Source organism: Dryobates pubescens, chromosome 8 (genome assembly GCF_014839835.1).
Source record: "Dryobates pubescens isolate bDryPub1 chromosome 8, bDryPub1.pri, whole genome shotgun sequence".
Classification (NCBI taxonomy): Eukaryota; Metazoa; Chordata; class Aves; order Piciformes; family Picidae; genus Dryobates; species Dryobates pubescens.
In genome coordinates this window covers 38,429,511-38,440,929 of record NC_071619.1, presented here as the reverse complement: position 1 = coordinate 38,440,929, position 11,419 = coordinate 38,429,511, and positions in this window count along the sequence as shown.

Genomic DNA, 11,419 nt, shown 5'->3' with positions numbered 1-11,419 from the left:
GAGACAGGAACACAGGTGTTGCTGCTTGCACTGAGGCTGCCCCTTCAATGGTGCTTGCAGGGAGCATAACTGATGGAGATGTCTGAGCCTGTAGGCCTGCAGATGGGTATTATGGTCCATAATTCAAGCAGTAACTGAGCATCTGGTAGGAAGCGTGACAGCCACTGAGCATCAGTCAGAATTTCTCAGTGGCTGTATGTTTAATTGTTTTGTTGTGCTTTGTTTTGCTTTGCTTTGCTTTTTGTTTTTAAGGACTGTCATTTTCAGTTTGTTAGCAAACTCAACCCATGGTCTGTGCTGTATGTACCACCTAATTACTGTCATTGTGGCTGGAGAGCCCAGAGCCCATATGGTGCTTTCTCTGCACTCTTTGATTGCCAAAGTGGAAAGATGACGCTGTACTTTTGAGAAGTTCTGGAGCCACAAGATGCAAGGGAGGTATCTGCAGCAGAATTTCCTCCTACCATAGCCAAAGGGAGTGGGATAAAACTAGAAGGATTTTCCAGGTCACCAGTTTCAGTCTTTGATCCTCCCCACTATAATCCTTCCTCACTGAGAGGGAACAGAGCTGGCAACCAAGTCTGTGCTGTCAGCTTCGTTGAGGGAAGACCAGACAAGAGCCTGCAGTTCTCCTTGGGGTCCATGTTGTCTCATGGCTCTCAGCCTATGCTTACCTGGGCAAGCTGTGGCCAGCAGGTCCAGAATCACAGTATCACAGTATCACAAAGGTTGGAAGAGACCTCAAAGATCATCGAGTCCAACCTGTCACCACAGACCTCATGATTAGACCATGGCACCAAGTGCCACATCCAATCCCCTCTTGAACACCTCCAGAATCTGCAGCTTTGTGACAGTTGTGTCATCATCCTCCCATTAAACCTAGGGCACTTCCCATCCTCCATGCTCCTCATCATTAGCACAGACCTGTACTTACATGGCACCAAAATGCCTTTTTTTTGCTGCCTCATAGGAAAGCTTTTAACCACCACAGCTAGGTCAAGGGCAAATGGCTTGGGAAGGTGTGATATGGGGGGACTGTGGTAAGGCTTGAGAGAAAGAAAAAGTTGTGAAAATGATGCCCAGATATCATTTTTTTTTTTTGGCATTGACAAAATAGTTTAGTTTGGCCGGGGATTTATGGTTTGGACAGGGATTGATAGCCTCTCAGTTCCTAGAGGTTTTGTCTGCCAGGGCACCTGGAAAGGAGCCAGCAAACTCACGGGGAAATGTGTCAAAAGAAAAAGTAAATGTGATGAAACCTTGGCACCTTAAAACCCCCTTTTCTTTTTTTTACCCCTTTTTTTCCCCCCTTCCTTCTTACTCTCATATAAACTGATCCACAAACAAGAAATGAGGTCTGGCAATTTGTGTATGATACACGGTCTCAACTCTGAAAAGCGCTCCGGGAAGCAGTAGTGCTTTTGGCATAAGTGGTAGAACTCCTGCAATACAAAATGAGTAGAGAGCTTTACTTCATATTAAAAATCAGCTTTAACTAACATCTGTATTCAGACTATACTTTTAAGGGTGTTTCAGAAACAGGTCCCAGGTCCTGGAGTTTAATTATGCAGAGATGCTGTAACGGCATCTGTCTTCTGTAGCTCGATCTCAACCTCTACCTGCAATCTACTTTCCAGCCTTCAGCTGGTGTAGCAAACTTCTAAGAGCCTAGCCCAACAGGCTTAATGCAAACACATCACCACAGTTCAGTGGGCTTGTATCAAGAGCACTGAGATAAAGCCCCAGATGCAGCAGAGCTGAGAGCACTCACTTAGTTGCAGCGTGGCCGTTGCACAGGCGCAAGGATTCCCAGCTCAGACTTCTGCAGAGTTTGTAATGCTTCACGATGGATCCGTGTTGAAACTGATAGTTGCAGTCACCTTCAAGGACCAGAGGCTGATAGCTGGAAAGAGGCTGAGGACAGAAACCATCTCTCATTGAATGGTGCTGTGTGGTTGGATTTTCCTGAGACCAAACTTTATTAAGCCCTTCTGTGAGGTCTCATTCAGGGGCAGACCTGACGTCATCCTTGCTTCAGAGCCCTTAGGTTGTCCTCTGCCATCCTGCAGCAGCAGGCTGAACCTGAGACTGGAAGCTTTTCTGAAGTTCAGGGTTTTTGGAGTGGTACATTGTGAATAATAAACTCCTGCCCTCCAACACAACTCTGCAACACCAGAGATTTTAAGGCAAGACTTTTGGGGTATTTGGTTGGTTTGGGTTTGCCTTTTTCTGTGAAGTGCTGTGGAGAGTGATAGATCAGATTTACAGGTGATGAACCCAGGGCAGACTCTGTAGTTCTGTACACAGGAGGGCCAAGTCTGGTGTTAGGGAAAAGACCTTCCCAAACAGATTGTGACACCAGTTGCAGCTCTCTGCAGGGATCATTTCAGGGATCCTGCAGCACATTTCAATCTGTCTGAAACTGTGATGAGTGTGAAAAGCCATTCCCAAGTTTGCCGATGTCCCCGGTCCCAGTCGTGATGTGACATCACCAACACGTGTTGCAGGTGGACTTTTACCAATGGGAGACAAGTGATGGGATGTCACACTCCCAATGTATTCAGGGAGGTTGTGCAGCTTCTCTTGAGTGTAACTCAGAGGAAAATGGCTGGGCTGGCAGAAATGGGAAGCCTCTGATGGAAAGGAAGGACATGGATAATGCTAGCTTATGTGGAGCTGCCTTCTTAGCAGGAGAGTAAATAGGAGTGAGGATTGTATTTTGCCTTGTAAACCACATTCATGTGAGCTGTCCATCCTGTTACTGTCACTTCAGGAATACTGAAGAGCTTCTTTATTCACCTTTAAAGCTCAAGTGGAACTGCAGTCTGAATTAGAGAGCGTCCATAAAGCCCTGCAACCTTTTCCCTCATCCAAGACTCCAAGTGGTGCAATTGAAGTCTTTTTTTTTCCTTTCTTTCTGAGTTCTGAAATAACTGTAGTGGTGAATATTGTGTTAAAATTATATATATAAATATATATATATATATAAAAAAAGAACATTTTATATAAATGTATTAAAAAGGAAATGTAATTAAAATGAAGGAATGGCTGAAACAGAATCAAGCACATCTGTGTAACTTGGGCTGAGGCACGGAACAGTTTGCTGCTGCAACTTTTGTAGCACCAAGGGTGTAAGATCAGCTGGCTTTTTGCCCAGAGGAGAGAGGCTAATGAGTTCTGGCTAATCTCTGGTGGCCAGGAGGTCTGAATCTGCTTTCCTGAGCTGGATCATGTCCCTGGAGAGGAGGGATGAGATCAGGGAAGACCAGAGAGCAAGGACTGATTGGGCTTTAAAGCACAAGCTTCTCCTTAGTCCTTGAAAATGCAAACAAATCTACTGAGCATATATTACCTTTCAAGCATGCCCAAGGTTTGCAGCTGTTCCTTTTGCTCCTCTCCACCTCTAGAAAAAAAACAATAAATAAAGTAAATCTAGATGTTGGGGGGAGAAGGCTCTGCCTGATCCTGATTTGATTTACCTTTTGCTTGTTCCTAATCAATGTAAAAGCTTTGTGATGACTAATTCTGCTCCAAGAAGGAATAGAAAGCTTGCCACTGAATTCAACTGAAGATGGAGCAGGACTTTAATAGCCCTGGAAAGGAAGGATGGCAGGGGGCAAGTGCTTCCTGAGGGCTCCATGCAGCAGCCCAGATCTTTGAACTTCTTCTTGTAGGCACTGGTCCCCTCTGAAATACTATTGGCTGCCAGGTATAAGGGAAGGGCTGGAAGTCAAAACACTGTGAAAAGGACTATCCCCATCCCACTGGCCCCAGTTTGTGATTATTTGTCCTGCTAGCTCTGATGAATGTTATTTTTGTTAAGCTTTGTTTTCTGTGTGGACTTGCCTGCTTATGTGCCTTATTACTTCAAACAAACAAACAAAGAAACAAACAAAACACCCCAAAAAGGAAAAAAATCCAACAGAGAAAAAAACAAAACAAAACAAAACAAAGAACAAAAAAAAAGTGATGTTTGGCCAGGTCTCAGCCATGAGATTAAACTGGAGTTTTTACAAAACCACACCTGTGCCCTAGTGATGCTTTGGGATGTTTCTTTCTCCTGGCTTTGGTTTGCAAATGCAGTGCAAATGCCTCTGTCTTCCTCTGACGTGAAGGTTGAACCCTTCCTTTGTTGCTGTGTGAGTGGCCAGCATACCAAGCTATGTTTGTCTGGGTTTTGACTGTGGGGATAAGGGTTAGGGTCTGACCACACACTTTTCTTATTGGAGGTTACAATTTACCCTTAAAATTCAGTATCCCATAGTAATGCCAACAGCAAGTGAAATTATGGCATACATTGATCAAAAAGACTCAGAGCTCCATCTCATTACATTGAAGAGAAGAGAAGAGAAGAGAAGAGAAGAGAAGAGAAGAGAAGAGAAGAGAAGAGAAGAGAAGAGAAGAGAAGAGAATAGAGTAGAATAGAGTAGATTAGAGTAGAGTAGAATACATTAGAATAGAATAGAACAGAATAGAATAGGAGAATATATTAGATTGGAATGGAATGGAATGGAATGGAATGGAATGGAATGGAATAGAATAGAATAGAATAGAATAGAATAGAATAGAATAGAATAGAATAGAATTAACCAGGTTGGAAAACACCTTCAAGATCAAGTCCAACCTATCACCCAACACCATCTAATCAACTAACTCATGGCACCAAGCACCCCATCAAGTCTCCTCCTAAACACCTCCAGTGATGGTGACTCCACCACCTCCCTGGGCAGCACATTCCAATGGCCAATTTATCATTCTATGAAGAACTTCTTCCTAACATCCAGCCTAAACCTCCCCTGGCACAGCTTGTGAATCTGTCCTTTTGTTCTGGTGCTGGTTGCCTGAGAGAAGAGACCAACCTTCACCTGGCTACAGCCTCCCTTCAGGTAGTTGTAGAGAGCAATAAAAGGTCTCCCCTGAGCCTCTTCTTATGAAGCCTGTTCTTTGTTCTCCCGTGCAAAAAACAGATGAATCATTAGGTTAAATGAAACACATTTTTTCACTACTCAGCAGCTGAATTCAATGCTTGACTCTCTTCCCTACCTCCTTCATGACTTCAGTTTCCTTTAGGAAAATGCCTGGGTTGTGCTTCCTGCTTACCATGGCAACTGGCACACAAAGTGGGAGAGAAAACCATGTCTGCTGACCTCTGTCATTGTTGTTAGCCACAGTTGATTATTAGTGGTGCTCGAGAAAGGATATTTTGGTATTCTTTGTGCCACAGAATCTAGCAATGACTTGGCCATAAGACAAGAGAAGAATCTCAAACTGCCCTCCCCTTCCCCCAGCATTCTCATGGTTGTGAAAATTAAGCAAAAGGCACACTGAAAATCTAGTTATGATCTACAGAGCTACAGGCTGGGGTCGGTGTGGCTGGAGAGCTGCCAAACAGAAAGGGACCTGGGGGTGCTGATTGACAGCTGCCTGAACATGAGCCAGCAGTGTGCCCAGGGGGCCAAGAAGGCCAATGGCATCCTGGCAGGCATCAAGAATACTGTGGCCAGCAGGAGCAGGGAAGTCATTGTGCGCCTGTACTCAGCACCTTGAGTCCTGTGTCCAGCTCGGGGCCCCTCAGTTTAAGAAGGACACTGAGACACTTGAACGTGTCCAGAGAAGGGCAACAAGGCTGGGGAGAGGCCTTGAGCACAGCCCTGTGAGGAGAGGCTGAGGGAGCTGGGGTTGTTTAGCCTGGAGAAGAGCAGGCTCAGGGGAGACCTTCTTGCTCTCTACAACTACCTGAAGGGAGATTGTAGCCAGGAGGGGGTTGGTCTCTTCTCCCTGGCAACCAGCACCAGAACAAGAGGACACAGTCTCAAGCTGCAGCAGGGGAAGTTTAGGCTGGAGGTGAGGAGAAAGTTCTTCACTGAGAGAGTTGTTAGCCACTGGAATGTGCTGCCCATGGAGGTGGTGGAGTCACTGGATGGGGTGCTTGGTGCCATGGTTTAGTTGATTAGATGGTGTTAGATGATAGGCTGGATGCGATGATCTTGAAGGTCTCTTCCAACCTGGTTAATGCTATGCCATTCTATTCTATTCTATTCTATTCTATTCCATTCCATTCCATTCCATTCCATTCCATTCCATGGCAGCCTGGTCTAGTTGGGGATGTCCCTGATGACTGCAGCAAGGTTTGACTACATGACCTTTGGAGGTCCCTTCTGGCCTGTACCATTCTATGATTATAAATGAATGGGAGCTGCAAACCTCAGACCTAGCCAAGTCCTGATGCCCCCAAACGTTAGCTAGAGCATGAGGGCTAAACCAAGAATGTTTGGTTCACGCTATAATAAAAGAGGGCAGAAATTTTCTCACATCTCATTTGCAAACTGAAGTGAAAGATGAAATATCTTTTGCAGACCTTGAAAATTCATGGGAATAATGTGATGCACTTTGGGTTCAGATACCTCTTTAAACTGGACCTGTTTTCTTCCATAGTACATCTGCTCCAGGGAACAGATATCTCTTTATCATTTAAATCCCTTATCTGAAAAGACCAGGAAATATTTGAATTCAGTCAGAGGAAATGGCTTCAAAGAAAACTTAGTAGCTGCTTAGGAATGAACCACAAAGAACAGAAAGATGGGAAAAACCACAGCTGGAGAAAGGAGAATAACACACATGGTGACTATTAAACAGGGAAAGTTTCCAGAGAAGTAAAACTCAAAAAGCAAAATAACCCCCAAAAAACCCAAACCCTAAAGCAGCCATAACATAGAGCTGAACTAGCTTCTAAAATGTCAGGTAACTGCTACTGTGCCCAGGTGGCCAAGAAGGCCAATGGCATCCTGGCCAGTATCAGGAACAGTGTGGCCAGCAGGACAACAGAGGTTATTCTTCCCCTGTACTCAGCACTGGTTAGGCCACACCTTGAGTCCTGTGTCCAGTTCTGGGCCCCTCAGTTTAGGAAAGATGTTGAGTTGCTGGAAGGTGTCCAGAGAAGGGCAACAAAGCTGGGGAGGGGTTTGGAGCACAGCCCTGTGAGGAGAGGCTGAGGGAGCTGGGGTTGCTTAGCCTGCAGAAGAGAAGGCTAGGGGGGGATCTTCTTGCTCTCTACAACTACATGAAGAGAGGTTGTAGCCAGGTGGGGGGTGGTCTCATCTCTCAGGCAACCAGCACCAGAACAAGAGGACACAGTCTCAAGCTGTGCCAGAGGAGGTTTAGGCTGGATATTAGGAAGAAATTCTTCACAGAAAGAGAGATTGGCCTTTGGAATGTGCTGCCCAGGGAGGTGGTGGAGTCACCATCACTGGAGGTGTTTAGGAAGAGCCTGGATGGGGTGCTTGGTTCCATGGTTTAGTTGATTAGATGGTGTTGAGTGATAGGTTGGACCTGATGATTTCAGGGGTCTTTTCCAACCTGGTTAATTCTATTCCATTCTATGCTATGCTATGCTGTGCCATGCCATGCCATGCCATGCTATGCTATGCTTTCCTCCCTCTTTCCTAAGAATCAGGAAGAAGTTTAGATCAGAAAAAAATAGGTACTCACAAACTGCTTTATTCACTTTTTTGTTTTATTTTATTGATAGATAAATTGCTTTAAACATGAAGAGTCAGATAGTGAAGGCAGAAGAGAGATGTAAAGAAGGCTAGTTTGATTATCTTCAGGGATTATTTGAAGTGGCTTGGATTTACCTTCTCCAGCCTTTGTGCCAGACAGAGTACCCTGCTAGAGGTGAGTGTTGCCTTGTCAAAAATGCAGAGGGAAGGTTTTCAGTCCTGCGTTCACTCACAGTCAGTAACAGCTCTGAGTAGCGAGAGCAGCTCACTGCTCATCACTTAGCTCTCTCCAAGAGTTTATCTCAAGCAGTGAGTGTGCAAGAACTGCAGATGACCTTGTCTGTGCTGGAATTTCACCTCGTGTGCAAGCTGACACCGTCAGAAACACCCTCAGCTCGATTTTTTTTCTTCTTTTCCTGTTGAGGAGAACCCTCAGCAGTCATCCCTGCACAGAGGGATCTCCTAAAGACAGATGCCTGAGATTACAGGCAGAGTTCTTGCAGGAGGTTCCCAGCATACCACACGTTGCAGAGGCTTTCCCCAGTTGCCAGAGGCCAAGGCTGCCGAGGGATGGGAGAAGGAGTCTTCATTTATGAGCTGGTTTTAGGACATAATTGGTCCTAATAAACATTTGCTTGGCACAAGTTTGTGTTGTCAGGAATGTGAAAGACAAGGATGCAAGGGCAGTGAGCAGGATGGGGAATAAATGATCTGAGTCAGAGGGTACAGAATGCCTCTGCCTGGCTGCTGCTTTTTGCAGTGAGGCGAGTAGCCAGATGCAAGCACAGCACATAGTGGCCAGACATGGTATGTTGTACATGGACCAGCACGGTAAGGAGAAAACATAGAAACAATAAGGTTGGAAAAGACCTCAGAGATCAAGTCCAACCTATCACCCAGCACCTCCTGACTACTAAACCATGGCTTCAAGTGCCACATCCAATCCCCTCTTGAACACCTCCAGGGACGGTGGCTCCACCACCTCCCCAAGCAGCACATTCCAATGCCTAACAACTCTCTCTGGGAAGAACTTTCTCCTCACCTCCAGCCTAAACTTCCCCTGGTGTAGTTTGAGACTGTGTCCTCTTGTTCTGGTGCTGGTTGCCTGGGAGAAGAGACCAACCCCCACCTGGCTACAACCTCCATCCAGGTAGTTGTAGAGAGCAATAAGGTCTTCACTGTCCTGGAGAGCCTGTGCAAAAAAGACTAATGCAGAAGAAGAGAGGGGAATGGAGGAAGGGGCAGAAAGGTCTGTTGGAAAAACATATGGGCAAGGCATAAAATATACAAAGGCAACCCCACATTGCCCTACTGCCCGAAGGAACAGAGACCTTCAGTCCTGCCAGCCGCAAACATTCAGCACCGTGAAAGGTATCAGGTTACATCTGCCTGTGTATGGAGGGGGGCAGATGAGGATTTGGGCTTCTAGCTGGCTTGGAGGCCGTGCTGCTCTGTCAAGCATGAACAGAGAAGGTTCCTCAGTGAGTTTCTAATGTCTCAGAGCTGGGCATATTACAATAAATTAATAATCTAAAAATACAGTGGCCAACTCCGTGGCAGAAGTGAAACACACTTCTTTTATGCTAGGAGAGAACTGTGAATATTCACATCTAGAGACAAACACACAGAGCAAATCTGCAAACAAACCCCACAGCTTTCACCTGGAGAATTGTTTTTTCTTCATGCTATCCTAGTCCAGCAGTTTTCATGTATGTATGCATAGGAAGAGACTGGATGGGGTGCTTGGTGCCATGGTTTAGTTGATTAGATGGTGTTGGGTGATAGGTTGGACTCAATCTCTCAAAGGTCTTTTCCAACGTGGTCTATTCTATTCTATTCTATTCCATTCCATTCCATTCCATTCCATTCCACTCCACTCCATTCCACTCCATCCTATCCTCTCCTCTCCTATCCCATTCCACATCCATACCTTTAGGCAGCAATCTAAACAGCTGAGGATGACCACGATCTCTTCACATGTAAACCAGCTCACCACCATTCCTGTTACAGGCTCCATCCCTTCCTCACCCTCCTGTGGCATCCCAGGTAAGGAACTTGCAGAGATTGGAATCAGCCTTCAGAAGCTGAAAAACCAGAAAAAGCTGTGCAGGATTTTCCATTGGCCTGCTCAGCCTGGTTCTGCTCTCAGTCCAGCCTTTGTCTTCTGCCTCAGTTCAGGTGGATTAAGCTGCTTGCTTCTGGTTGCAGTGTGGCATATGTGGAACTTCTGCACAGATCCACCATTTCCTGGGTCTTTTGTTCATCACAGCTTTTATTTATGGATTGTTTTGTGTTCAAACCATGAATCATACAGTGCAATGTGAGGGCAAAGATTAAGAGGCAGAAACCAAATTTGAAGTAAACCAAACTTAATTGGCTTAAGCTGCCATTTATGCAATAGGTCGGTGGTATGATTTTCAACAGGTTGGAGCAGTTAATACTGCAATACTCTATTCAAAGTAGTCTCAGTTCCATTTCTCCTCAAAATCCTGCAGCATTTTCTCTACAAAGTACCATAATCATATCACATTTAGATGTGGCAGCAAGGAAGAGACCTTCAGATCAGGATCTGAAGCAAAAGGCCCAAGGAAGAAAGTAATGTTTTAAATCACCTGTTTCTGTAGTCCTAAAGTTTTCCCCAGGCTATATCACAGTATCACCAAGGTTGGAAGAGACCTCAAGGATCATCAAGTCCAACCTGTCACCACAGACCTCATGACTAGACCATGGCACCAAGTGCCATGTCCAATCTCCCCTTGAACACCTCCAGGGATGGTGACTCCACCACCTCCCTGGGCAGCACATTCCAATGACAAACGACTCGCTCAGTGAAGAACTTTCTCCTCACCTCGAGTCTAAACCTCCCCTGGGGCAGCTTGAGACTGTGTCCCCTTGTTCTGGTGCTGGTTGCCTGGGAGAAGAGACCAACACCCACCTGGCTACAACCACCTTTCAGGCAGTTGTAGAGGGCAATGAGGTCACCCCTGAGCCTCCTCTTCTCCAGGCTACACAATCTCCAGCCACATCCATAAAGAGAAAACCTTGCTAGTCACTGCAAAGTCCCATAGCCAGTTGTTTCACCCATTTGCTGAATTACCTGAGTGTCAGAAATAATTCTAGCAAGAGCCATTTACATAGGAGAGCAGTATGAAGGATTCTATGACTGAAGAGCTATAGCAAGGCTTTGGCCAAGAAAGGACAGCAGCTGTGTGCCTGCACTGTCCTCCCCCATTTCTCTCTTCTCTGCAGTTGCCCTTGGCAGAGATCTGCAGTTCATGGCAAGCAGCAGAGAACCCTGTCTTGGCCATTTCTGCCTAACTTGGGCAGACAGTGATTCTCTGTAGATTACTTTAGATGTAGCTATTATTGTAGCTTTCAGCAGCACACAGCTCCCCCTGCCCCAGAATCACCCCCATTTCAAAACCAAATCCAGACCATGGACATATATGGTCTGCAGGTTCTATCCATGCCTTGAGTCTCATGAAAACCCTGCTGAAGAATAATTTCCTTAAGGAATAGCTGACTCCAGAGTTTCCAAGAGAGTCACCCTCCCACTGAACCAGTGGAGTGGCTGTTCTATGGGGATTTTCCTTTCTGAAGGCACACTCATACAGAAAACCCCTTCAAAGTTGCAGGGATCTCTTTCATCCTCAAGGTGTTCACCCTTCCACCTGCCTCCTTCTGCCCCCTAGAACTCAACAAGGGACGATTCAGCTAGAGAGTTTCTGTAGCACTGTGCTTCCCCACAAAAGAAAAGGTCTTGAACAAGGCAAATATTTCACTTCTGTTTCTTTTTAATTAGTATTTTGGTGAATATACAAAAACAAAGACTCAAGGTAGCTGGCAAGTGTCAGGGCCTGAACCAGAACACCTTAGGAAGAGGCTTCACTTTAAAATGCTCTGTACAGGAGCGTATTTCA